Below are 27221 nucleotides of genomic sequence, written 5' to 3' on the forward strand. Positions count from 1 at the left end.
CGCCGTTTACCTTCCCGCTGGTAAGCGGTCCCTATTTATCTACTTGCACCTGGAGGTGCTTTCGAACTGCTAGGTTGGCAGGCGCTGGGACCGAGCAGCGGGAGCGCACCCCGCCGCAGGGATTCGAACCGCCGACCTTTCGATCGGCAAGTCCTAGGCGCTGAGGCTTTAACCCACAGCGCCACCTGCGTCCCACCTTCAAATTACCTAGCACCAAATATATGAAAGCTTAGTAAGCATATGTTTTTTTCCTGAGGCAGACCTCCTATTGCTACAAATCAGTTTATTTCAGTCCATGGTGTAAATGAAAAAGAACCACAGACATTTATTGTGTTCAATGGGACTTTTCCCCGGGTAAGTGCATACAGGATTAAACCCCGCATATACAGTAAATATGAATGTGTTGTTTAAGTAGCATTGTGCAAACTCAGTTCTGACATTCTATTCTGCGTTCCTTGTAAGCTTTAATATGTCCCATATGTTTTGCTTTTTGGAGAGGAATGACAAAACCTGCAGTTTCACACCTGATCAGGAGCATTTCTGGAAGAGAAAAACAAACGGGAAAAAAGATTACTACAAATTTAAAAAGTGTACCCTAATATATTGACTTGTGCAAATTGCTGTAAAGTTTAGAAATAGCACCTAACATTTAGATTTTTCTGTACTTACTCTGCCACCTAGTGTTTATGCAGTTAAAGTGTTTTTATATAGCATTCCCAATGATGCATTGCACAACAAACCCTTGTTTCCCACTAGCATATACTTACCAAGGAACCATGTGGAACTTCCAGCCCTTGGGGAGGGGTTCAGCCTTCTTCGGTGCTGAGTTCTCATCATCAGCTAAAGATCCATCTATTTATCCAGGCCTTTGGAACATCCTGGTATCTATGCAAGGTTATTTGTATTATGCAACCTGCTGCTGGACTGTTTCTATGATGTGCACCATTATTATTATTATTATTATTATTATTATTATTATTATTATTATTAAATTGTCCTATACCTGCAGGTCTCAGGGAGGTTCACAGGATAAAATCACAATATAAAAACACAGAATACGTAATCAAAATAAAAACAAGAACAACCCAATAGCCACCCGCAAAACACATTAAGAGGGCATTGAATGTCAGTCAACCAAATTGTTTTGTTGAATGCAATGCTATTGTTTGATTAGGTACTGTAAAGCACACTGATTTTTTTGATGAAAAGTGATTTATAAAAATGCAGCTGCACATGTTTTACAAGTCCATCTTTAAAAAAAAGTGTGAGATGGCATCTTTAAAAAAAAGTGTGAGATGCACAAACTGTACAATGTTTAGGACACCTGTGTGCCATTTAAAGAAACCAGCTCACATAAAGAAGAGATGCTGAACTACAATAATTAAAAAAGGCTTGACTTTTAGAGCGCTTTCATAGTGGGATGGCTCTAGACTTAGAGTAGACCCACTGAAATGAACCGTACTTTAAGCATGTGTGAGTCTGTATCCAACCCATCTTTGCTACAAACTAAAATTACACTCCCTTTGTTTTCTATTACAGAAGAGGCTACACAAGTCCACTGAAATAAATAGGACTTGATTTCAAGATGCTCTAGGCATCTGGATCCAACCCATTTCACTTTACTATTATCACTGCTGGCCATCATTGCATTGAGGTAGGAAATGAACAAAAATGCAAGTGTCTCTTGTTAAAGCAGCTTTAGATATTATATTGAATGCAAAGCCTTTATAGTGGTAGTGGATGTGTAGCATGGCAGTGATGCTCCCCTGACCTTCAGCTGGTCATGTTGCTGCTGCTGACGGGGAAGAGGAGATCAGCATGGGGCAGATGCACCAGCGGCGCCAATCTGGCACCCCCACAGTGCTTGTGCCCCACAGTGCCCTTGCCCTATCCCTTTTGCCTCTTGGTAAGCAGCAGCCGCAGCATGACAGATCAGCGGTAAGGGGAGTCCTGCCACTTTCTCACATCATCTGCCGCTGATTCGTAGACATTTTATGTTCTGCAAATTCATATGGGGAGAGGTATTATGTTATTGCTCCTTTTCAATGTTCAAGGGCTGTTTATAATTGTTTCTGAATACATTTAATAGTCCAGCAGTAATTACTACACAACTGAAATTAATTCTGCTTTCAAAAATATATGTCAATCTCAGAAGAAGTTTGTCTGTGTCAGTGATTACCCAAATATATGAAAAGGACTGATGATTACGGTACATTTTTATTGTAAAGGAAAATTCATGTTGTTAGCAGTGGATACATATTAAAATGATAAATTATGTCCCACTAGGGGGAGTTGCAACATAAAGAGATTTCGATCCATATTCTGGTATAATATTATTTGATTTTATATATATGTATATATATATATATGTGTGTGTGTGTGTGTGTGTGTGTGTGTGTGTGTGTATAAGCTGTGATCTCCACAAACTGCATTTATTTTAGGTTTCAACTTCTGCTACTGCCTGGTTTGTACATTGAGGATAATGAAACAGACCTACCTTACATGCACGTTTTGAAAGGCTGCTATAAACATCAAGTTACACAATGAAACAATTTGGGATTCCTGTCCGTAAAACCTACTTCCTGCACCATTTGGTCTTATGAATAATGTTTTTACAGTCCTGATCACAATGAGTTCAATCCAGAAATGTCTGTGTGCAAATCAACAATCAGACTAGCATACAAAATAGCATACAGTAAGACTTGTGTCCAAAAGAATGCTTATTAACCATCCTGTCAGCACATGGAATTAAGCATGTGCAACAAGATTTTCCCTACTCTCCTCCCTGCTACCCCCACAATCTGTTTTGCCTCCCCCCCCCCCCGCCGCAAGCAAATTTGGGGAGGTTGCGGAGAGGCAAAGGAGTTGTGCAAGTGGGAATCCTTGCCAGGGCTGAATTTAGGTTTGATGAGGCCCTAAGCTACCTAAGGCCCAGGGTAATGGGGCCCTTTATATTTCCAGCTGTCCTTTGTCAACAACAAATTGTAACAAATTGTTGCTGTTTCTTGTGTTGAATATATGGTAATTTATGGACCAAATAGGTATCTAGACGTGTGCCATTTGCATACGTTGTCATGCAACCAGTCCATGCAGAATGTAGGCACCCTATATATAGAAATGAGCAAACCAGTGATATTTTAGGGAGCAGGCTAGCAGGCGGGGCCCATTACTTACATCATAGGAGCCTATGCAACACAAAACACTGTTGCTGTATGTAGGTTTTATTTGGTTTTTCTCTTATATTTTGCAACTGTACATCCAGTTTTCTTTCCCTTTAATTTTTTTTGGGGGCCCCCAAGAGAGTGGGGCCCTAAGCTGTAGCTTGTTTAGCTTATACGTAAATCTGGCACTGATCCTTGCACTGGTCGAACAGTTGCTTAGTGCTGCTTTCAATACAAGGCTAAGGGTGCAATCCAACCCCTGGCTGCTGCCTAGGGAGAGGGGGTGCCTAATGGAGCAGTGGAACTACTGCCATGTTCACAGCCCTGCTGTGATCCCTGGCCAGGGTTGGAGGTGGTGGTTGTGGGGGGAGGCAAATCACTGTGCCAGCCTGGAGCTAGTGCAGTGATTAGGCTTGGATCAGGCCTAGTTTCAAGATGTGATGGCAGTTGGGGATCCAAGGGATTCTGGGCGGACTCAGTCTCTCACCCTTCCTGCCCTGGGACAACCTGTTTTGGGACTTTCATTTGGTTTCTGCCAGCAGGGATTTCAGCAGGCAGGAGGGGAAGCTCTACAGCTGGAGGATGCAAGGGATGGGTGGAGGAACACCACCCAGTTCAATACCACTTCCAACGGTGGCTATTAAAAGTCTTATCCTCCATGAATTTGTCTAATCCTCTTTTAAAGCAACCCAGTTTAGTGGCCATCACTTCATCTCTTTGTCCTGAATTGTTCAACATTTAGATTCATTGAATGGCGCTAGGCTCTAACTTTATGAGAGAGGGAGAAAAACTTATCTTTCTCCTCGCTGTGCATAATTTTATACAAATCTATCATGCCCCCCCTGCCTTTTTTTTCTAAAATAAAAAGCCCCAAGTGCTGTGACCTTTTCTCAAAGGAAAATTGAATGATGCATTTGCTATCTGAGCATCTCAGAACATCATCATATATTGCTGAGGGGATCAGAATAAAAAGTAAACAATTACTCCAACAGATTACCTACCAAGAAAATAACAGGATCATGAACAACTCTGAACCTGGATTTATAAAACAAAACATCCCATGAGATTCTTTTTTCAGTTAGTGTAATCTTTTGAAGCCACACTCTATAAACAAACTTCTGTTGAAAAAAGTGACAGATAAGGTGATCAATAGGGCATTTCTCTATCTTCTGTTCTTTGGATTTTTGTTGCTTGTGTTTTTTTTTTAAAAAAATCAAAGCAAATAATTAATCATTATTTGAAAATGTATCTAAATAGAAGCTGTGGAAAATAGTCTTTGACTCTTAACTTTTTCAAAGGTTGTGAATGTATTATCATGAAATAAATAACAGAAAATGTTATTTTTAAAGCTACTGGCAGTTTTTACACTTCAAATAATCCACTTTCGTTAAGAAAACAGAAACAACATTATCTGATAAAAACAAAGAATGCTGCCTTGAAAGCAGTACATTCTCCAGTGAGTAAGTATGCATTTACTTATAAAATACGTTTTAAAATTAAATTCTATTAAATGTAAAACATGTAAAAAAAAAAAGGCTTGTTCAAAATATGTGATTTACCGGTACATTAAACTAATCAGTGCAAAACGATATCTAGGAAGATAAAGCTTTTAATATGATGTATCTAAGCTACAAAGGATAGAATTTTGGAGCATGTAATTATAATACATAAAAAGTAAAGGTAAAGGATCCCTGGACAGTCAAGTCCAGTCAAAGGCGACTATGGGGTGCAGCACTCACCTCGCTTTTCAGGCCAAGGGAGCTGGCGTTTGTCCGCAGACAGCTTTCTGGGTCATGTGGCCAGCATGACTAAACCTCTTCTGGTGCAACGGGACACCGTGACAGAAGCCAGAGCGCAAGGAAACACAGTTTACCTTCCCGCCGCAGCCGTACCTATTTATCTACTTGTACTGGTATGCTTTCGAACTGCTAGGTTGGCAGAAGCTGGAACAGAGCAACGGGAGCTCACACCATTGCGCAGATTTGAACCGCCAACCTTCTGATCAGCAAGCCCAAGAGGCTCAGTGGTTTAAACCACAGTGCCACCTGCACCCCTGTATTTATAATATGCAGATATGATAACACCTGTGTGTGTGAATGTATGTGTGTGTGTACCCGTATATGCAAAGATGGAGCCAGCAGTAGTATGCTTTCTTCATTTTCAGTTTTGTATGGCTTTAGAATTGCTGCAGGAGCTGGACAGTGGCCAGACCTATCTCTTTAGCCCTTCTGCACATGCGGAGACAGATCCTGAAGGGCAACCGTGTACTTATTTTATAGGCAATTTCATCTAATTGAATTTAGAAGCAGGATCTTACATGATTTCACATTGCGACTTTAACCAAGCAATCAATCTGGCTAATTTGAAAGTGTAGAGATACACAAATGGTTGGTTGACTGATGATCGAAGTTCACAATGAGATTATGATCGAGGTGGCAATAAATCATCATGCTACATTTTATTGTACACATACTGCCCTATAGGTAAACAAAGGAGAGATGTGTTCATTGATGGATAACAATGTGTTTTTTGTTTTCAAATCTAGAAGGTAACTGAGAACATCGTCATCATGAAACAAGGAGTCAGGCGGCAAAGGCTTCAATCCAGACTTAGTCATGCTTACAGTAGATCCACTGAAATCAATGAGACTTAAAAAACCATTGGGTTGTATCCAGTCTCAGTCCTACTCAAAGTAGATGTACTGAAATTAATGGTATTAATTAATTAATACTAAGGTATCTGAAGAAGTGTGCATTATTAATTATTAGTTATTAATTAATTCTAAGGTATCTGAAGAAGTGTGCATGCACACGAAAGCTCATACCAAGAACTAACTTAGTTGGTCTTTAAGGTGCTACTGGAAGGAATTTTTTTATTTTGTTTTGAAATTAATGGGCATGACTATTTTAAGCCCATTAATTTATTTGGGTCTGCCTCAATAAGTTCGTTGGACACAATGCACTGATTTGAGCGAGTCTGTTGTAAGCATGACTTAAGTCTGGACCCAACTCATAACACCTGAGTTTCAGAACAGTCACCATTCTGAAATACTATTATTATTATTATTATTATTATTATTATTATTATTATTAATTCATTTTTTTTATCTTGCCCTTCATCTGAAGATCACAGAGCAGTTCACGACATAAAAATACAATATTGGGCAGGGTGGGATACGTAACAGGAAAATAAATAAAAACAAAACTCAATAACCCTTCTCCCACAAACACATTTAAAAGGCCATATGGTATATTCAGCCAAGGGCCTGGTTATCCATCCTTATCTGGGTTAGATACTATGTGTTGTTCCTCTGAAAAGGCTGAATCCAATTCTAAGTTTCTATGCAGTATCCAGTGATGACTCTGTGCGAACAGACTCTGTGCATTTCCATTTGCGCAAACTGGACCATCTGATTTCTGCTGATCCCACCTACCCAATGCAGCACCGTGTGTCTCCCAAGAGCTTCTCCTGAGGGTTGTGGGACCCTCTGGAACAGAATGGGATAAGGCACAGAGAATATGACAGACAGGTGCTTAGGGCTGATGGAACAAGGTTGAGAAAGGCTGGAAGAGGGGGCTGCCATTGCTGGTGGTGGGATGGGTGAAAATGGAGGACCAGACTATGGGCATGCAGAAGCACTTCTGCTAGCGCAAGCCACCACTGGATGCAACCCTCCTGCTTTCAACCTGAAAGCCACTGTGTAGTTGAATGACACTTCAAGATCCATTGTTCTGGTTTTCATTTTTTAAAAAAATGGTGCAGAAACCAGGAATGGAACATAACAAATATACTACTATAGGTCAGGACTGGGGAACCATTCTTGGCCCAAGGGCTGCACACTCATCTGGGAGCCAGTTGCCAGGGGTGGGTGGGGCTTGTCGTAAAAGGCAAAGCAACAATGTGAATTTTAGACTTCTTTCTACAGACATTTGCACACCCTTCTGCATCCAGGCAAGTAAAAAGCATTATCAGAATTCAAGCACACATTCTACCCAGGGAAAACCCGAAGAGGGTGCAAAGCAGGCCTGGTGAGGGATGCAACCTTAGGAGAGGGAATGTGGCTGAGGAGAGGGTGAAGCTTGGGAGACTCCCAGTGACAAGACTGAGAGAAATGGAGGTCTGTGTTTGGTCCCCGTGCTTGAGGTTTCCCCTCCCCTGCTGTAGGGCATATACAGAACTATGGAAAGTTGTTCAATAGTCATCTAGCTTTCCCTGAGTTTCAGTGCTTAATTGTCAAGTCCAAATGACACCGAAAGCTTACATTCTTTACCTTCAGTGTTTTCCCAAGCCTACACGAACAGATGTTAGAAACGATGAATAAAGCGTGACTTCACAATTGCTTAGTTTCTCTGTCCTATTTCTCTTGGTATTCTGCGCCTTATGGACGCATCTGTTACTCTGATTTCATGCTTCCATTTGTTCTCTCTCACTTCTTCAGACTGTTGGGCAACAACCACAGTTACATTTGGGAAATGGCTCTGTGATGTGGTTTCCAAAACTCGGCTCAGCATTTCTCCACCAGCTTGACAGATCTATCCGCCGAGGCTGAGCTAAACACTATTGCCAGTCAATGGTAATTGTGTGTCTAATACAAAACACGGAACTTGGATGATCAGCAATTTCAAAACAGATTCCAAGGATTCTGCATTCTTGCTGTCCTCTGGGTCTCTCCCCCCCCCCACAACAAAAAATTATAAATAAACAGCACTTGCAGTATTGGATTAGTAAACAGACTGCTTTCCCATTTAAAATGAGATTTATTTCACAGCAACCACCACCATGCTTTTCTCCCCATTTAATAGGAAACAAACATCTGCCAGATTCAATTTGTTTTAGTCCTTTGAAATGGGCATAGCTTAATAATTTAAAAGTACTGAGGATGAGAGAATGGGCCTGCTGTCAAACTCTTAAGTTCAGGCAGTGAATCTCTCTAGAGTAAATGGATCAATTCCAACCTCTGATAAATGCACACAAAACAATGGCCATTTAAAACTAATATCACAAATATGTTTCTTAGACACATGAATCTTAGTAAAGATTTTGGAGATTAGAAACAAAGAGTCTGGGACTTCTTGTAAATGCACAACCCCCCTAATGATGCAATATTTACTAGCCGCTCTGTTTAATCTAACTAACAAAATTCCTAGCCTACCCATATATGATTTAAACTTTCTGATTGGCAGTAATTTCTAGAATGCATATTCAGGATAATTTACTAAGGATTAGCATCCTTTAGCCACCTTGTTACATCTTCATCCACTAGCTGTACATCTTGTTGGAACATTTTTTTCTTTTCTCTCCTGTGATTTTCAGTAGTTTTTATTACCCCTCCCCCCCCTTTGCAGGATTTAAAAACCTGTTTCTGTTTAAAAGCACTCATCGAAAAAAGCACTGCAGGCTGCATGACACATGCTGTCAAATGTGGAGAATGTCAGTCATTTATTTTTCGGTTTTTAAAAGCCACCAAATAACATGATTCAATGTGGCTCCTTTGTTCTCTCACAATGCAGTATTTCATGCTTGAATGAAAAGTACAGATGTATTTTAGTGGTCCTGGTTGAAATATATATGGAGCCATTAGCAAGACATCCATTGACTTGGACATGCAAACTTCTACAGCAGCATTCAATCTAAAAGGTCATTGTGCTATGAGCTGATTTCCTGCTTGCCTTCTAAGAGTTGAATTTGTCTCCAATAACACTTGCAAAAGGGCTACGTTCTGGTTCACATCCATGCTCTTAGGATCCAAAGACATTAATAGAAGGAGTCGTCTTCTACACTACTCAGTCAGACCCATTTTCCTTCAAGACTTGGCATCTGCGCCATCTGGTTTTCATGCATTTGTCTCAGCCACTCCTTTTGTAGGCAGCTTGCATGCCCTGGGCTCATACCCTGAAATATTTCTCTGATGGAAATAGGGATGTCCCATTCCATAATGATATCTACTATTTATACCCCGCACATCTTACTGGGTTGCAACATATATAAAAACACAATAAAACATTAAAAAGAACTTCTGTATACAGGATTGCCTTCGGACGGCTCAGGGGTCAGATAACTCCATACCCTCCCACATTTCTCCAGTGAAAATAGGGACATCCTAAGGAAAAGCGGGACATTTTGGGATCAAATCAGAAACCAGGACGGCTTTTCTAAATCAGGGAAGTCCCTGGAAAATAGGGACACTTGGAGGGCCTGTGAGCTTAATACTAGGCAAAGCCCTTCCCTGGCTGCCTATTAGGAAAGGGATAGCTAGCTGTGTCACATAAGCAGATAAACAGAAGGTGACATTGAGAGAAGAGCTTGAGGCAAAGTTGATGAGTGCCCTAGACATTGTCCCAAGATACTTGGCTTACTTGGGATAAAACTGGGAAAGGGACATGGGGTGGCTACTTGTAAGGTAGCAGGAAAAAGGATAAAAAGCAGTGAAAGCAGAGGCAAGGTAAAGCTGAGATGGGAATCAGAGAAACCGGAAGGGATGCTCACCAATCTCTACCTTCCATCAAATGAAGGATGAGCCAAAAGCTACCATCCTTCCCGACTTTGGTATACGTTCACACAGTAACATTATTGTTAATGTTCAGCTGTGGAATGTGCTCCCACAAGAGGTAGCAAGGGCCACCGGTGTGGATGGCTTTAAAAGTTGAGTAGACAATTTCATGGAAGGTAGGTATGCTAGCCATGATGGCTGTATTCTGTGTCCACTAGTCTGCCTCTAAATACCAGTCGCTGGAAATTACAGAGGGAGGGACAGGAAGCTGTGGCACTTAGGTTCTGCTTGCAGACTTCCTGTGGAGGGTGTGGCTGGCCAGTCAGGAATGCAGCAGTTGAATATGAGGTGTAACGGCCAACTACCCAAACAATGCAGCCCCTTTTTTCTGACTTTGCTCTTGCTTTCTTCACCACCTGCTGCCATCAATTGCTGAACCTGTCTCCTCTGGGCTAAATAAGACCCGAGTTAGAGGCGGTATATCTGTCTATCATTCCGCCCCAGCCCTGTCAGTCACAGGTAGTATCCATCCACCAGAGATACACAGCAACATTTTGTTGCAAGGTCCCAGTTGTGAAATACTGCACTGTATATACTGTATATACTGTACTTTATACTGTACTTAAAGTGCTCTACAACCTGAACTTTCATTCTTTTTTGCTACTATTATCCTAAGAGACAGACCTTACCAAATCCAGTTTTAAAGATGACAATCTGATGTTGAGAGAGAAAATGAACGAACCATCAAAAAAAGTTAGGCAAGGTCTCCATCCAAGTTTGCAGACAAAACTCTCTTCAGAAAACCTAAAGGGTTTCAGTCAAGCCAGCCAAGAATTATTTGAAAGGTATAAGTTACAGGTAAATTGTTCTCCAGAGGCGTATCATGACTGTGTCTGGGAGCAAAGCTCATATATGTAAGATCTGTGCCAATAAAAAGTAACATCAGAAGAGGATGTGAGCTGGCTGTGAGCCCAGGACAACATTCCACTCCCAATGAAACACTGACTTTTGAATTAGGTTCCCTCACAGTGGGGGACTAAGAATGCAGAGACACTGACTGTGGTTGAACCAGAACAAAACTGGATTAATGGCAGCCTGCAAAAGGGTGGGCATGATATTCTTTTGGAGTCTTCCCAAGTCCAAGCTGCAGACTAACAAAAGTGTGATAAACCTGGTTCAGGCTGAATTTTAATGGATAAGGTTAAACCAGTATGGGGGTGAATTGACTCTGACATGCTAAATGGAGGTTTATACTATAATGCTCATTTTATTCTGTGGGTTTCATTTTCTTTAAATGCTGCTGTTCATCCCAAGGTTTTGAGATACAATGAGCTAGATGTTTATATAAATGTTTGGAGTTGGAATAACCCTCCTTCAACTGCCTTCTATTAATAGCTATTCCAGCAGGCAGCATGGGAGGGAAAGAACGGAAGAAGGAGCTATTCCTGTGACACAGTTCCATCAGGCTTCTCGTATCCCTCAGTTGTCATCTTGCAACAGTCATTCCATGAGGCTGCACCAGACTGAGGCCACTTTGAGAAGCAAGGTCAGTTGATTGCTGGGACCAGCAATTTTTGGCTCCTCCTTTCTTTGAACTCTTTTCATTCCAGCCAATCATCCTATGAAGTACTGCTCTTAAATTTGTATTTCCCCTCCTCCCTTCTAATCTCTTTAACTTTTGTGTTGTGTATTTTAGATTGCAAGTCTGGTGGCAGGGACTATCTTATTATTGATCTTTGTAATCCATTCCGGGAGCTGGTTTGGACTGAAAAGCTTTAGACCGACAAATAAATAATATTGCAGAGTTCTTCACTGCCATGACTAGTGCTATGAGGCCAGGTGAAACCAATGTATAATTCCCGAGGCAATATGATAAATTCAAAGCACCATTAGTGTGCATGCACCAACATTTGGACGGAATCCAAGCTTTTTTTTTGAATGCTCACTGTGAAAGCTAAAAAGCAATGCAAACCATTTATGACAATCTGGTTGGAATTTGCCCCTCAATGAATAATGGGATAAATTTCTAAGGATGTTTGTCAAAGTTTTCCTTCCTCTGGGAATGAGGCTTCTAGTTTTCTGCTTCATTTTCAGGTTGCTTCCATATTTTGGTGAGTTTGGGGTTTTCAGTTTACCTATTCGTGAGGTGGCCATGGGTGATCCGCCCCCCCACTTCCAAAAAAACCAAAAACCTGTATTCCACAGTTTTTCTTCTTCTTCTTGTATTTCCTCATCTGAAAAAGCCCCATGGGAGGAATTACCTCACAATGTTTCCCCCTGGGCTTTCAATGGAGTACAGGCACACAAGAAGGCTGCAGAGGAGATCATTTGTAGAATGAAAGAAAGGGCACTCACAAACGCTTCTTGGCCACCTCAAAAGTAAAGTAAGTCTGTACCCCTGAAATATACTCAGAGTCACTGTCAGGGGTTCAGGAGCAGAGGCACAGGGGAAAGAGGAAGCGGAGAGCGAAGGGGAACAATCCGAGGGCAGCGTAGGGGAGTATGACAGTGGGCCGAGAGATTCCATGAGCTTCTCCAGCGATTTGGAAGACTCCCAGAAGGGGGCACCGATGGCCAGGGCAAGGGGGGTCCCGGGAAGGACGCACCAGAAGCAAGGGGCCAGCGGCGACTCCCAAAGCAGCAGCTGGAGATCGGGACCAGCTTCTCCACCAGGGCGTAGCGGGGGGGAAGAGTCCCATGTGTCAGGGCCAGCTTCCCCTCCAGTGGGGAGAGAAGATGAGGCAGGGCTGACCACGCCCCTATCGCTGAGTGAGGGAACGGAGGGGAAGTCAGACTCAGCTAACCCCCCCCCCCGAAGGGGGAAGCAGTGACAGGAGCAGTGTAACGGTCAGGAGGAAGGTTGCCGGCTGGCAAATGTACAGGAGTGCGGGACAGCAGGGAGGTCGGATTGGGAGCCAGGTCCTAAAGCACGCCGGAAGCAGGGGGAAGAATCCGGGGAATCAGCATCAGAAGAGTCCAGAAAGGGCGACACCCCAGAGGGCAGAAGGACCCAGAGGAGAAAGGAGCAGAGGAGGAGGTGGAGCAAAGCTAGGGTCTTGAACTGGTGTCGAGGGGGAGGAGATTCAGATGGAGCTTCAGCGGTCTAGGATTGAGACGTAGAGCTGCACGCCGCGGCTTTGAAATGGAAACTGAACCTTAATAAAGACTTTTGTATATAGTAAGAACTGGCGTTGGTCCTTTGTGAGCTGGGACCTTGGGCAGCTCTGACAGTCGCGAAGTGATTTCATGCTCTTTATTCAGCTCATAGTGGTGAGGAGGAATGAATGAAAGTCCCCTCAAAGTATCTGCTTTATATACATTATTTACACAATGGGCTGCACATGATTGGCTAATTCTGGAATTCTACTGTAAGCCAATCAGGTTGTGGATTCACTTCTATCTGGAGCATGATTGGGTGGTTCCTGCCAACCAATCGTACTGCTGCATTGTTCTAGGACCAATCAGACTGCTGCATTCTGAATCCTATTGTTCTAGGACCAATCAGACTGCTGCATTTTGGATGCTATTGTTCTAGGACCAATCAGACTGCTGCAGTTTGGATCCTATTCAACTCAGTACATAACACCCCTCCCCTCTAAGTTCCAGTCCTGCCCGGGAGGTCGCATTCATAGTCCTCAAGGTACGCCGGCGGCCTACGTGTGCGTCGCGGCCTGGGGTGTTCCCTGGTCCGGGGTTCAGGTTCTGGCTCGTGTTCCAAGGATGCTGGCTGTGACGGGGCTGTTTCGTCTGGCGCAACCGGTTCGCTCAGTCGTGGTTCTGGTTCCGGTGTCCTTTCAGCCTCGCGGGCCCTCTCTGTATTTACTGATTCTGCCTCTCCTGCTGACCCCTCCTGCTCTATGGGCCTCACTGCCCCACTGTTTCCTTGGGACTCCTCTAACCTGTCCTCCTCCTGGTTTTCTCCTGGGAATCGTCGCCGTATCTGGTCATAGCAATCGCCAGCATTGGCCCCCATCCTTTAGCACCTCGTACAACACGGGGCCAGTGACCCTGGTGACTGTGGTAGGTACCCATGCTGGGCCTGCCCCAAAATTCTTTGCGTACACTGGGTCCTGGGCCTCGAAGGTCCGGGGGTTCCTGCCTTCCCCCACCACTACCTCATCCTGAGCTCTATCAGGGTGAAGGCAGTCCAATCTGATTGCAAGGCGCCGACCCATTAGTAGTTCAGCGGGGCTCCGGCCAGTCGTTGAGCTGGGGGTGCTCTGCTGTGCTAGAAGGAATGTGGCGAGGCGGTACTCCCAATCCCCTTGCATCATGCGGCGAAGGGTGTCCTTGGTGGTCCGCACCATGCGTTCTGCTTGGCCATTGGTGGCAGGGTGGAATGGCGCCGAACGGATGTGGTGGATGGCGTTCTGCGCTGTGAAGGTTTAGAATTCTCCTGACGTAAATGTAGTCCCGTTGTCTGATACGAGAGTGTCAGGGAGCCTGTGGGTTGCAAACAGCCTGCGTAGTACCCGGATGGCTGCGGACGTAGAAGTGGACGGTACCAGTGCAACTTCCAGCCATTTGGTGTAGGAGTCCACCACTATGAAGAATGTTTTCCCCTGAAAGGGGCCAGCGAAGTCCACATGCAGGCGTGACCATGGTGCTCGGGCGGACTCCCAGGACTGGACTGGGGCCCTTGGGGGATCTGGGTGGGATTCTTGGCAGGCCTGGCAGTGTTTGACCCAGGCCTCTATCTCTCCGTCGATCACCGGCCACCACACATAACTCCTGGCAAGGGCCTTCATTCTTACTAGCCCTGGGTGTGTCTCGTGTAGGGCTGTGAGGACCCTTTTGCAGAGGGGCTGGGGAACAACGACCCTGCTTCCCCATAACAGGCACCCCTTGTGGGCCAACAGTTCATGTTTGCAGGTTGTGTAACCGGCGAATTCTGGCCCGGGGCTGCTACTGGGCCATCCCCTCCACACCCAGTCCAGGACCTGGGAGATGACCCTATCTTTCTTGGAATGGTGTGCAACTTCTTGTGCCTGAATGGGGCGGTCGGGAAGCAGCTCCAGGCTCATAACCTCTTGTGCAGGTGCTGGGGCGGGGCCTGTTTTCGGTAGTGGTAGCCTGCTGAGGGCGTCCGCATGGTCCATCGCCTTCCCAGGGCGGTGAATCAGTGCGTACTGGTAGCTGGCAAGGAAAATTGACCACCTGAGGACACGAGGAGACAGCACTTGGGGGGTCTGCTTTTCGGGGGCAAACAAGCCAAGCAACGGCTTGTGGTCAGTCACCACGGTGAAGGGCAGCCCGTACAAGAAATCATGGATTTTTTTTACTCCCTTCATGATTGCCAGACCCTCCTTGTCAATTTGCGAGTAGTTCTGCTCGGTTACGTTGAATGTCTGGGAAAAGTATGCCACCGGTACCTCTCTTCCATCCGGGAGTTGGTTCCCAGGACAGCGCCAATGCCATAGGGTGAGGCGTCGCATGCTAGCACCACCGGCAGCCTCTCGTCGAAGTGTGCCAAGTCCGAGTTTGAGACAAGCAAGTCCTTGACTGCCTGGAATGCGGCCTCCTGGCGCTGGCCCCACACCCAAGGGGCCCGCTTGTCCAGGAGTCTGTGTAGGGGCTCCGCTACCGCTGCCTTGTGGGGAAGGAAGGAATGGTAAAAGTTCAATAGTCCCAAGAAGGCCTGGAGTTCAGTCTTGCTCTTGGGCGCTGGGGCATGCAAGGGCATCACAAATGGCCCGTACCACCCCAGTTGGGTGGACCCCTTCTGCGTCCACCATAAATCCCAGAAAGTCCACCTGAGGCACTCCTAGCCATCTGGAAACGGTGCAGAACGGTGCGGAGGCGGTCCTCAAACTCCTCTGGTGTGGGCCCGGCAATCAACACATCATCGAAGAAGGGGGTGATGCCAGGAATCCCTTTAAGGAGAGAGTCCATTAGGTTCTGGAATATGCCTGGTGCCACACTGACACCGAATTGCAGCCGCTTTACCCTGAACGCTCCTCTGTGCATCACAATCGTCTGTGCCTCTGCTGTGGCCGCAGCTGTTGATATGCTTGGGCCAAGTCCAGCTTGCCAAAAATTTTCGACCCAGCCAGGGTGGCAAGAACATGGCTGACCACTGGCACTGGGTATGCATGGGCCGTGAGGGCCTTGTTTATGGTACATTTGTAGTCTGCGCAGATGCGGACCGAACCATTAGGCTTGAAGGGTGTGACGATTGGGGTTTCCCAGGGGGCATTAGGCACCGGCTCCAGCACACCTTGCTCCACGAGCTGGTCCAATTCCTCGTCTATACGGGGTTTCAGGGCGAACGGGACCTGGCGGGCCTTGATCCTGACCAGTCGTACTGCGGGGTCAAGCTGTAGAGCAATGGGGGGGGCGTATACTGTCCCAATTTCCCATCGAAAACGCCCGGAAATTCCTTGCATATGGCATCCACGTCCACTTGTAAGCTAGTGTGGTTCACCCCGGTGACGGCTAGCCCCAGTGGTCCAAACCATGCCAATCCCAGTAAGCTAATGTAGGGGCCCTTGACCACAAGCAAGTCCAGTTGCCGCGTCCGCCCTCGGTATTGCACCCTGAAGGTCCCCACCCCCATTGTGGGGACCTTACGTTTCTGGAAGTCCCAGAGGGTGAATGGGGCCGGCCTGAGTTTGGGACCCCCAGTAGGACACAGTTTCCTTAAGGTCCTTGCCGAGATTATGGATAGAGTTGAACCCATGTCAAGCTCCATGCGGCATGGGGCCCCCTCTATCTGTACCTCTACATACATTTTCTCTACGTTGGGGTGGGGCAACTGGTATACCTGGAAGTCCGTGAGCTCTGTCGAGTTGGCTTGGTGCGTTGGGCCCCGGGACCTGGGGCTCTTGGATTGGTCATCTGATGCCTGGCGTCGGGTGGGCCGAGCCTGACACACCCGGGCGATGTGTCCCAATTTTCTGCACTGCCTGCACTCTGCGTTGCGGAAACGGCAGGTCCTCCTCTCGTGACTCTCCCCGCAGCTTGCGCAGTTCCCTCCTTCTCGTCGAGGCAGCTGTGGTCTGTGTGCTGCTTGAGTGTGCTGCTGTACTCGGTGCACCTCCTCCTTCTCAGATCCTGAGTCGTCGGTGAGGTCTTCATGGTGGACCGTGCCTCCTGCGTCGACCTCTTGGCAGCTTCCGTTGCCAGGGCCTCCTCCAGAGCGACCTGGAATGTTAGGTCCTTCTTAGTGTAGAGGCATTGTTGCAGCTTCTCATCCTTCAGGCCACCGACGAGGCGGTCCCGAAGCATGTTCTCCAGCTCTGAGAAGTTGCAGAACCAGGCGGCTTGGTGGAGAGAGGTCACAAACCCAGTTATGGTTTCCCCAGGGGCTTGCTGCTTTGCGTAGAAGGCATTTCAACGAGCCACCACTGAGGGCTGCGGCGAAAAGTGCCCTTTCAGCTGTTCCATTATTGTTTTGTATGGAACAGTAGCGATGTCTTCAGGCGCAAGGAGAGCCCGGGCGATTTCAAACGTCTCCTCTCCGCAGACGCTGAAGAATATCGCCCTCTTCTTGGCGTCTTCTTCATCGGTGACCCCTTTAGCTTCTAGGAGGAAGGTGAAACGGGAGGCGTACGCTTCCCAGTCTCCAGATGCTGGGTTGAACGGCGAGAAGCTGCTGTTGGTTGCCATTCTGAGTTCCTTGTGTCCCGGAGCTGAAGCCTGGATACACGGTGCGAGGCAGTGGTGCGGCAGGTGGCGGTGCTGCGGTGCTGTGTGTGGCAATCAGCTCAGCGGGATCCCACCTTCGTCGCCAGTGAAATATACTCAGAGTCGCAAAGTGATTTCATGCTCTTTATTCAGCTCATAGTGGTGAGGAGGAATGAATGAAAGTCCCCTCAAAGTATCTGCTTTATATACATTATTTACACAGTGAATCATAGAATCATAGAGTTGGAAGAGACCACAAGGGCCATCGAGTCCAACCCCCCGCCAAGCAGGAAACACCATCAGAGCTCTCCTGACATATGGTTGTCAAGCCTCTGCTTAAAGACCTCCAAAGAAGGAGATTCCACCACACACCTTGGCAGCAAATTCCACTGTCGAACAGCTCTTACTGTCAGGAAGTTCTTCCTAATGTTTAGGTGGAATCTTTTTTCTTGTAGTTTGGAACCATTGCTCCGTGTCCGCTTCTCTGGAGCAGCAGAAAACAACCTTTCTCCCTCCTCTATGTGACATCCTTTTATATATTTGAACATGGCTATCATATCACCCCTTAACCTCCTCTTCTCCAGGCTAAACATGCCCAGCTCCCTTAGCCGTTCTTCATAAGGCATCGTTTCCAGGCCTTTGACCATTTTGGTTGCCCTCCTCTGTACACGTTCCAGTTTGTCAGTGTCCTTCCTGAACTGTGGCGCCCAGAACTGGACACAATACTCCAGGTGAGGTCTGACCAGAGCAGAATACAGTGGCACTATTACTTCCCTTGATCTAGATGCAATACTCCTATTGATGCAGCCCAGAATTGCATTGGCTTTTTTAGCTGCCGTGTCACACTGTTGGCTCATGTCAAGTTTGTGGTCAACCAAGACTCCTAGATCCTTTTCACATGTACTGCTCTCAAGCCAGGTGTCACCCATCTTGTATTTGTGCCTCTCATTTTTTTTGCCCAAGTGCAATACTTTACATTTCTCCCTATTAAAATTCATCTTGTTTGTTTTGGCCCAGTTCTCTAATCTGTCAAGGTCGTTTTGAAGTGTGATCCTGTCCTCTGGGGTGTTAGCCACCCCTCCCAGTTTGGTGTCATCTGCAAATTTGATCAGGATGCCCTTGAGTCCATCATCCAAGTCGTTGATAAAGATGTTGAATAAGACCGGGCCCAAGACAGAACCCTGTGGCACCCCACTAGTCACTCTTCTCCAGGATGAAGAGGAACCATTGATGAGCACCCTTTGGGTTCGGTCAGTCAGCCAGTTACAAATCCACTGAGTGGTAGCATAGTCAAGACCGCATTTTACCAGCTTCTTTACAAGAATATCATGGGGCACCTTGTCAAATGCCTTGCTGAAATCAAGGTAGGCTACATCCACTGCGTTCCCTTCATCTACCAGGCTTGTAATTCTGTCAAAAAACGAGATCAGGTTAGTCTGACACGACTTATTTTTCAGAAATCCATGCTGACTATTGGTGATCACAGTATTCCTTTCTAGGTGCTCACAAACTGTTTGCTTAATGATCTGCTCCAGAATCTTCCCTGGTATTGATGTCAGACTGACTGGGCGGTAATTATTTGGGTCCTCTCTTTTCCTCTTTTTGAAAATAGGGACATTTGCCCTCCTCCAGTCTGCCGGGACTTCGCCTGTTCTCCAGGATTTCTCAAAGATGACTGCCAGTGGTTCTGAGATCACATCTGCCAGTTCTTTTAATGGGCTGCACATGATTGGCTAATTCCGGAATTCTACTGTAAGCCAATCAGGTTGTGGATTCACTTCTATCTAGAGCATGATTGGGTGGTTCCTGCCAACCAATCGTGCTGCTGCATTGTTCTAGGACCAATCAGACTGCTGCATTCTGAATCCTATTGTTCTAGGACCAATCAGACTGCTGCATTTTGGATCCTATTGTTCTAGGACCAATCAGACTGCTGCAGTTTGGATCCTATTCAACTCAGTACATAACAACCCCCTTCATGAGAATTTCAATGAATTTTTTTAATAAAAAAAATGCATTTTCTTTTTTTCATTATTTGAAGAATGTTTTTTAAAAAACAAAAACAAAAAACAAAAACCCTACAACTCAGTAGAAACACAAAGAGCAAGAGAATAATGGTATATTTAAATTATCAATGTCCGTGTCTAAAATTAGCTTGTATAGTCATGTATGACAACGAAAACTGATTGGATCTAAACTGAAGAGTAAGAAATGCTAGTAAACTTTGGAGAGGGACTGTAGCTCAGTGGAAGAGCACATGGTTTGTCATGCAGAAGGTTGCAGGTTCAATCCCAGGCAATTCCAGTTAAAAGTACCAAGAGCAAAACTCTTGACACCCTGGTTAGCTGCTACTACTCAAGTGTAGGCCAGGGGTAGCCAATGTGGTCCCCTCCAGATGTTGTTGGAAGCCAAATTTCATCAGTCCCAAGCAGCTTCAGGTCAGGGTTGATGGGAGTTGTGCTCCAACATCTGGAAGGCACAATACTGGCTATCTGTGTTGTAGACACAATGGACTCTAACTTGATATGAGTAAAATTCCTGTTTGATAGTAGGGAGAGGAAGCAAGATTAGTGTTCACCAGACTATTTCAGATCTAACAACTTTAATTCACTGCACCCTTAACAGGATTTTTTTTTTATCCGTAACCTAGAGGGCTAGAAAAAAATGGTGTGCCTAAGTGGTATATTACCTAGGCATGGAAAGAGAATTGGCAATCCATTTCTTGTGGTTGGCAACCCTACATACAAGAACAACAAAAAAAGTTGTTCTTGCTTTAGCAAGTACTCAGTAGCATATTATTTCCATAGCTCTAATACCATTGCTGTTTCTCAATGAAATAGCATATTAAATTTCAGCTTTTAGGAATACATTTGGCAACAGTCTAATTGCAAAAAAATTGAATTAGCAGATGTGCTTAAACTTATTTGAGAAAGAAGCTATCTTCATTAACTCTCCTCAAACTATCACCTGAATTGGAGAGTAGTCGCTTATACTGGGAAATAGATGGAAGTTTAATTGCCTTCTAATGAAAATGGCCTTTTAAAAATGCCTATAGAATTATGGTGGTCAGATTTAGTGCAAGGCAGTTGGTTTTAATAGAGTGCAATCATATGAATGTTTACTTTATTTAGAAGCAAGACCCACTTTGCTTAGTGGAAGGATGCATAGGATTGAGCCACGACAGCATGAAAGGGATAATCCTGGCAATTGGAAATTTCATCTCTGTGCTGAATATCTGGGCATATTGTCTTGCTATCTCTGTCTTGCTATCTGGGCATATTGAATCTGACAACAATTATGAAGAAACAGAGATCAATAGTTTTGAGTGCATAAACATAGCTGAGCATGCTAAATCATCCAAAAAGTGAGATTTAAGAATAAACGGCCAAGGTTTCATTATGCTTCACAGGTCTTACTAACATTAAAGGCCAATTCTGAGGCTTTGCTAACATGGTACTCTTTTAGTTACAAGTAGGTAGCCGTGTTGGTCCGCCATAGTTGAAACAAACAAACAAACAAAATTCCTTCCAGTAGCACTTTAGAGACTAAGTTTGTTATTGGTATGAGATTTCATGTGTGCATGCATATGAAAGCTCATACCAATAACAAACTTAGTTGGTTTCTAAGGTGCTACTGGAAGGAATTTCTTTATTATGGTAATGTTTGTCATCGCAGTGGTTGAGGTTTTGCTTGTGTGCCATTAAAACAAAAACCAAAAACTAGGAAAGCAGATGTATGCAACTGTGTTTTGTCACTTTATAGATTGCAAATTGCACAAATTAACGCAGATTTGTAAATAACCTGATTTTGTAAATAACCATTGTCAGGGAACTGCCATCAGCTCAGAGGCGAGAGGTGGAAGGGCAGTTGTGTTACAGGGAGCCTCCGGAGATCTTGCGAAGCACTTCTTCCTGTGGTGAGGAGGGAAGCCCCGCCTCCAGTGGGGAAGGGATGCAGGGATCAGAAGATGCTAGGGAGAGCCACAGCACCGAGCCTGAGCAAAGCGGAGGGGAGGCAAGTCCCCCTTTGCCAACCCCACTCTGCGCAGTAGGTTTGCGCGCAGAGAGGGGAGGAGAAGGATGGGGGTCACATGACTGTTATGCTGGGGAAGGTATAAGGACCGCCCACTCCCAGATTCTGCTGGCGACTGAGCAGACATGGACTTGCGACGCTCTGCATTGTAAATAGTTTTGTACAGGTAATAAAGCCTGGAAAAGACTGGTGGGAGTCTTGCCTGTTTGCTCTCGAGCAACCACACCAGCACATAACAACCATGAATCAGATAGAACATATCCCCTCTTTTTATTGTTTGCAAGAAAGATTTGGGTAAGGCAGCACTGAGAAAACAATCTATTACCTTGGCCAAACAGGGAAGAATAATGATCAAAAACAGGCTATTCAATGCTCGTTTCATTTTAGTGTTTGCTTCCCTTAGTAGCACAGCCGAAACCTTGCAAATTAAACCTTGCATGGTGTCCACACATATTCTTGGGTATTTTCAAATTCAGCTCAGTAGTGCCTCCTGGAAAAGTGATATGGAAGATAACACTATGCAACAATGTTGGATTCTTGCAGGTTCGATACCCATATGGGACAGCTGCATATTCCTGCATTGCAGGGGTTTGAACTACAGATAATCAGAGTCCCTCCCAACTCTACCATTCTATGAAACTTAATCATGTTATTTCTCTTTATACAGACTATGGTGACAAATGGTGTGTTATAAAATGAAGCCATCTGTTTAAAATTCAAATTTGAAAAAACACTATATGGGATATGGTGTTCAAGAATGGTATTGTCTCTAGATCTTTGGTTAATATATTTCTTTGTAATGAGAGTATTTGTTGTGTTCTGCTCTTCCTTTAGTAAATGTTAAAGAAAAACAACAATTTGCCACCTTTTTTATAGCTCTTTTGACATACAATGTAGACATCTGTTAAGTTGATGAAAATCAGTGACTTGGTATTATATTGAGTTATATGCAATCAAATATCTGAGTTATATGCAATCTAATACCCAACAACACCATAAGGTACATAAATGGAAGACTAATGAATGAAATACAGCAGCAATATAATTATTCAATGATTTAGTAGGAAACTTGCAAAATGAAAGAGGCACACACAGCATCTCATTAAAAGTTAGAGATGTGGAATAAAGAGGTCCAGGAAACTCCCAATATAGCTAAAACCATGGGTAGGCAAACTAAGGCCTAGGGGCCAGATTCAGTCCCATTGCCTTCTAAATCCTGCCCACGGATGGTCCTGGAATCAGCGTGTTTTTACATGAGTAGAATGTGTCCTTTTATTTAAAATGCATCTCTGAGTTATTTGTGGGAAATAGAAATTCATTATTTATCCCCCCCCCCAAATATAGTCTGGCCCCCCACAAAGTCTGAGGGACAGTGGACCGGCCCCCTGCTAAAAAAGTTTGCTGTCCCCTGGCTAAAACGATAGTCCACTTAAACCAGGCAAAGTTTTACCTCTTCAGTGATGGCATCATTTTTCTCTGCCTCTGTTTGGATGACAAACTGAGCAATCACCATAAAGACACAATATTCAGTCATGCTCACATCTGACAGTACACTCTGCATTAAAGAGGGTATAAAATATTGAACCTCAGTCGTCAAAAAGTGAATTGCTGAGGCCTCCACAAAGCTAAGGCACTTCAAATTCTTGAGATGTGCTCCCCCCACCCCCAATCAGATGGAAGGTACAGCACATCCTTTGTATGTAGAAGGTCCAAGGTTCAACCCAACATATCTTTTTTTAAAAGGACTAAGTGATGGGAGAGAACTGGAGGCCCTTGAAAGCTATTGTCCACCAAAGTAAATAATATTGGAGACATAATTGAACTCAGCTTCATATGCACTTTTATGTTCAGAAAGATTTGACATACAGAACAGTCCACTTGAATAGGATATATCAGTATTACCACTATGTTGCAGCCACAATGATAAGCACTGAAAATACTTTAAGCCTATTTGGGGTACAAAATAACTAGAACATCTTTATAAATATTCTTAAAAGTGATATAGCCTTTGCACAACGCTTAGCTATGTATAATACATGCTCTACATCATAATTCTCTATGATGTGTATTAATTGTAATGCATCTCTATATTATTTAGAACAGCCAGCTGCTGAAAAGTGTTCCATCTATTAATATGTATGATGCAGCATTACTCTGACACATTTCTAGCGATCATTTATAAGGAGGAAAGAATCTCCTTCAGGATTAACTATGGCGTGTGTGTTTAACATTTCAAGATCATTGCACTGCATTGCAAATGTGTATTTGAAGGGGTTTTAAAAACCCAGCTGAAATGTCTTCATTACAAAAAGTTTTGATTACTTAAAAATAAAAGTAATCAAAAAACTTTTTGCAGCAGGCATTTTCAAGTGGTGGTAAAATTCACACTTTTTTTAGTTGTGGTGGTAGATAGCTACTTTCTTGATGTGGATAAGCTACTTGACCCCTTCCCTGTTTGCAAAGGGAAGGCAGGGGATCCATATGGCTAAATGAATTTGTTGCTACTGTCTTCTTGCCGGAAAACTGGAACTCAAGACAGTCACATAAAAGAGGATCCTCTGTACTCCCACCACTCCAGTATTGACAGAGACAATTTTTTCACAGAAACAGCACAGCAAATAAAGGGAAGGACTCGCAGGGTTCAAAAGAAAGATTTTGGAATCTAGGGTCAAAACTGCAGTGGCTTGAGACAGCATAGATCAAGGGTAGCCAACATGGCACTCTCCGGATGTTGTTGGGCTACAACTTCCATCAGGCTCATTCAGCATGGCCAGTAAAGAGGGATGATGTGAATTGTAGTTAAAAAACATCAGGAGGGTACATTAGCTACCCCTGCAGTAGACAGTATTTGGAACTATCTTCCATAAGTTTTGGAAAACTTGTGCAAAATAAGCTGCTTTCGATTTCATGCCACAGGGTACCTTCAATTTCTTTAGTTCCTAATACTGTATCATACTTGGGCAACACCAATTTTTGCTTTGATGACAGGTATATTCAGTCTCAGAAAAGGCAAGGCCAAGATAAGCCACTCTCTTTTTAGCTCTATAAAAGGTCTGCAAGCATTCAAGCCCCTTGAATTCTTCTTCAAGCCAGCGTTCAGAGCCAAGAGACCATGGTGCATCTCTTTCACAAAAATGTATTATTTTAATACTTTTTACAAATTGCAGTGATCTTCTGGGTCACAGAAAGCTGTACTCATGGAGCAGCAGAACTTTCAAGCTATGCTCCAGGAAACCTTGAAATGCCTGGGAAGCTTATCAGGAATGCCTCAATGAAAAGATAATGGTGGAAAATGTCCCTGAAAGGAAGCTTGGTTAGCCATCCAATTACTGACCCTCCTGTGCAATCTACAAGACTTCTATTGGCTGCATTCTACAACAAATTGTGGGAGCAGGTGGCGCTGTGGTCTAAACCACTGAGCCTCTTGGGCATGCTGATCGGAAAGTCAGCGGTTCAAATCCCTGTGATGGGGTGAGCTCCCGTTGCTTTGTCTCAGCTTCTGCCAACCTAGCAGTTCGAAAGCATACCAGTACAAATAGATAAATAGGTACCGCTACGGCGGGAAAGTAAATGGCATTTCCATGTGCTCTGGCACTTGTCACTGTCCTCCATGCACTAGCAGAGGTTTAGTCATGCTAGCCAGATGACCTGGAAAGTGGTCTGTGGACAAACACCGGCTCCCTTGACCTGAAGCAAGATGAGCGCCGCACCCCATAGTGCCTTTGATTGGATTTAATCATCCAGGGGTCCTTTACCTTACCTTGCAACAAACTGTCAGGCTACAAAGTGTGATGGTGAGCCCAAGAGTGTTCAGTGTGAGCTAACTGTGTGCCCCACAGAATATGCTCCACAACCCTATGCAGTGTACTGGAGTTCCTTGACAGGAATGGCTCCCTGAAGGAGGAAAAATTGTTAAACTGTTATTTCATAACATAAACTCAAGCCTGGTAGCCCACCAAATGAGTGGTCTAATCTGATATTAGCTATTAAAGACACTGCATTTATTTTAATTAGTTAAAATAATAGTGGCCTTGTTCAAGATTTGGGACTCGTTTTCTAATATCCTCAGTGTCAACACGTCACCATCATTATTGTTTTCCCCTTCAACACAAAGGGCTGTGCATAAGGCAGGCCATTGCTTCCCAAAGTGGGTTGTATTACTGCCTGCGGGGCAGTGTGATCACCTAGGAGAGCACTAAGGCAAGGGGGTGGCGGAAGGGCACTGGAGGTGTAAACGAAGATCACAGGCTCAAGTTCATCAATTTTGTTGAATTAATTAAACTAGTTGTTATGTAGTAAGCTAAATCCTAGAACAATAGGATCCAGAATGCAGCAGTCTGATTGGTCCGCAGGAGCCACCCAATCCAGCTCCAGTGAATCAGCGACCTTATTGGCCTGCAGAAGCAGCCAATCAGGCTTCTAGAGGAGATGAATCTGCAACCTGATTGGCCTACAGAAACAGCACGGAATTAGCCAATCACACGGGGCCCATTGTGTAAATAATGTATACAGTGGTACCTCGGGTTAAGTACTTAATTCGTTCTGGAGGTCTGTTCTTAACCTGAAGCACCACTTTAGCTAATGGGGCCTCCTGCTGCCGCCGCGCTGCCGGAGCACGATTTCTGTTCTCATCCTGAAGCAAAGTTCTTAACCCGAGGTACTATTTCTGGGCTAGTGGAGTCTGTAACCTGAAGCTTATGTAACCTGAAGCATATGTAACCCGAGGTACCACTGTATACAGCTAGACGTTTTGGGGAAAGTTTCATTCATTGCTACTATGAGCTGGATAAAGAGCATGAAATTCACACTCGACTCAGAGTATATTTCACCAGTTTTAATTGGATTTTGAATGAATTGTTACTGTTTTGAATTTGATTGTGTCATCCTCTTCCTCAGTGGGTTGTACAAACCATTGTTCTGAATAATGCTTTGTATAGGGCAGGGGTCCCTTGGTGGTGACTTTATACAATCAAGGAGGTGGTGGCCTGGAAAAGTTAGATTGTGGAGGTAGACTGTGGTTTGAAACAATCGCTCGGGGGCACGCAATAGTGGGGTGTGTGTGTGTTGTAACCTAGCCTATCCCTTTCAGCCAGACCCCATGCACTAAATTCAATGGAGCTTACCCTTGGACTAGCGAGCATAGGATCGCAGCCTCAACAAACAACATTTACTGTGCGCTGTCCGGAGAGCTTGTCAACGGGCGGTGGAAACAGGCAGCCAACAAGTCAATACACGTATAATATGGAGCAGCTATGCAAAACGATCTGTGCTACGTTGATTTCAATGCAAACGGGATCTCAAGTCTTTGCACACCGCCTTGTGGGCGGGGAGCCCCTTATTGGAATAATCAAGCGCGCGCTTGGGATTCTCGCTTGCTCGCCCCGCCCCTTTCCCGGCAACCTCCGCGCGGCGCATCTCTCCCCGGCGCCGTCGCTAGGGACGTCCGTGCGGCGAGCGAGGCTGCGGCGGGCGGTTGCTAAGGGCCGCGCCCGGGGTAGAAGTTGAGCGTTTGTGTAGCAGCTGGAAGGCGAATCCCACCCTCGCTCTTTCTCCCGGAGTGGAGGGCGTCGCTCCGGAGGCTCCTTCCCGGGAGAGCCCGCCCCAGTTCCTTTTCTAGGCCCCTCGGCGGCCGAGGGCAGAGAGCGCCCTCCTCTCGCCCAAGGTAAGCGCTCTCGCTGCGCCTCCCCATCCCGCGCAGCCTTCGGCTGCCATCCTGCCGTGAGGCGCGCTTCTCGGGCAGTTGAGCTCCCCCGAGATTGGCAGCGCAGGGTCGCGGGCGGGCACACCTACCGGGCTCTTTCCACGCTGGTCTCTCCTCGCTCTTGTCCCGCCGCCCCGCGACTCATTTCGGTGCCATTTGCGCAAAGCAGGAGTTTGCGCTGCAGGTGACGCTTTGAATGCCGTGGAAGGGA

General features: G+C 45.1%; 1 protein-coding gene and 1 long non-coding RNA gene across 6 annotated transcripts in view; one reads left to right on the top strand and one right to left on the bottom strand.

Annotated features, from left to right (window-relative positions):
• Positions 1 to 200: 200 nt before the first annotated feature.
• On the bottom strand, positions 201 to 27145 carry LOC307213107. 2 transcript variants are annotated; one of them, XR_013837388.1, is made up of 3 exons: positions 27100 to 27145; positions 2498 to 2650; positions 201 to 540 (listed from the first exon to the last, which is right to left on the bottom strand). It is a non-coding gene; the product is annotated as an uncharacterized lncRNA (long non-coding RNA). The 2 variants fall into 2 exon arrangements; XR_013837389.1 differs by lacking the exon at positions 201 to 540 and adding an exon at positions 1493 to 1999.
• TBC1D32 (TBC1 domain family member 32) overlaps positions 26725 to 27221 on the top strand; it is a 68468-nt gene continuing 67971 nt past the window's right edge. For all 4 annotated transcript variants that reach the window (XR_013837366.1, XM_079970736.1, XM_079970737.1 and 1 more), the window contains exon 1: positions 26725 to 26971. The gene's annotated coding sequence lies outside the window, so the exon portion shown is untranslated. The remainder of the gene's footprint in view (positions 26972 to 27221) is intronic.

The sequence above is a fragment of the Podarcis cretensis genome (genome assembly GCF_951804945.1).
Source record: "Podarcis cretensis genome assembly, chromosome: 3".
In the NCBI taxonomy this organism is placed as follows: Eukaryota; Metazoa; Chordata; class Lepidosauria; order Squamata; family Lacertidae; genus Podarcis; species Podarcis cretensis.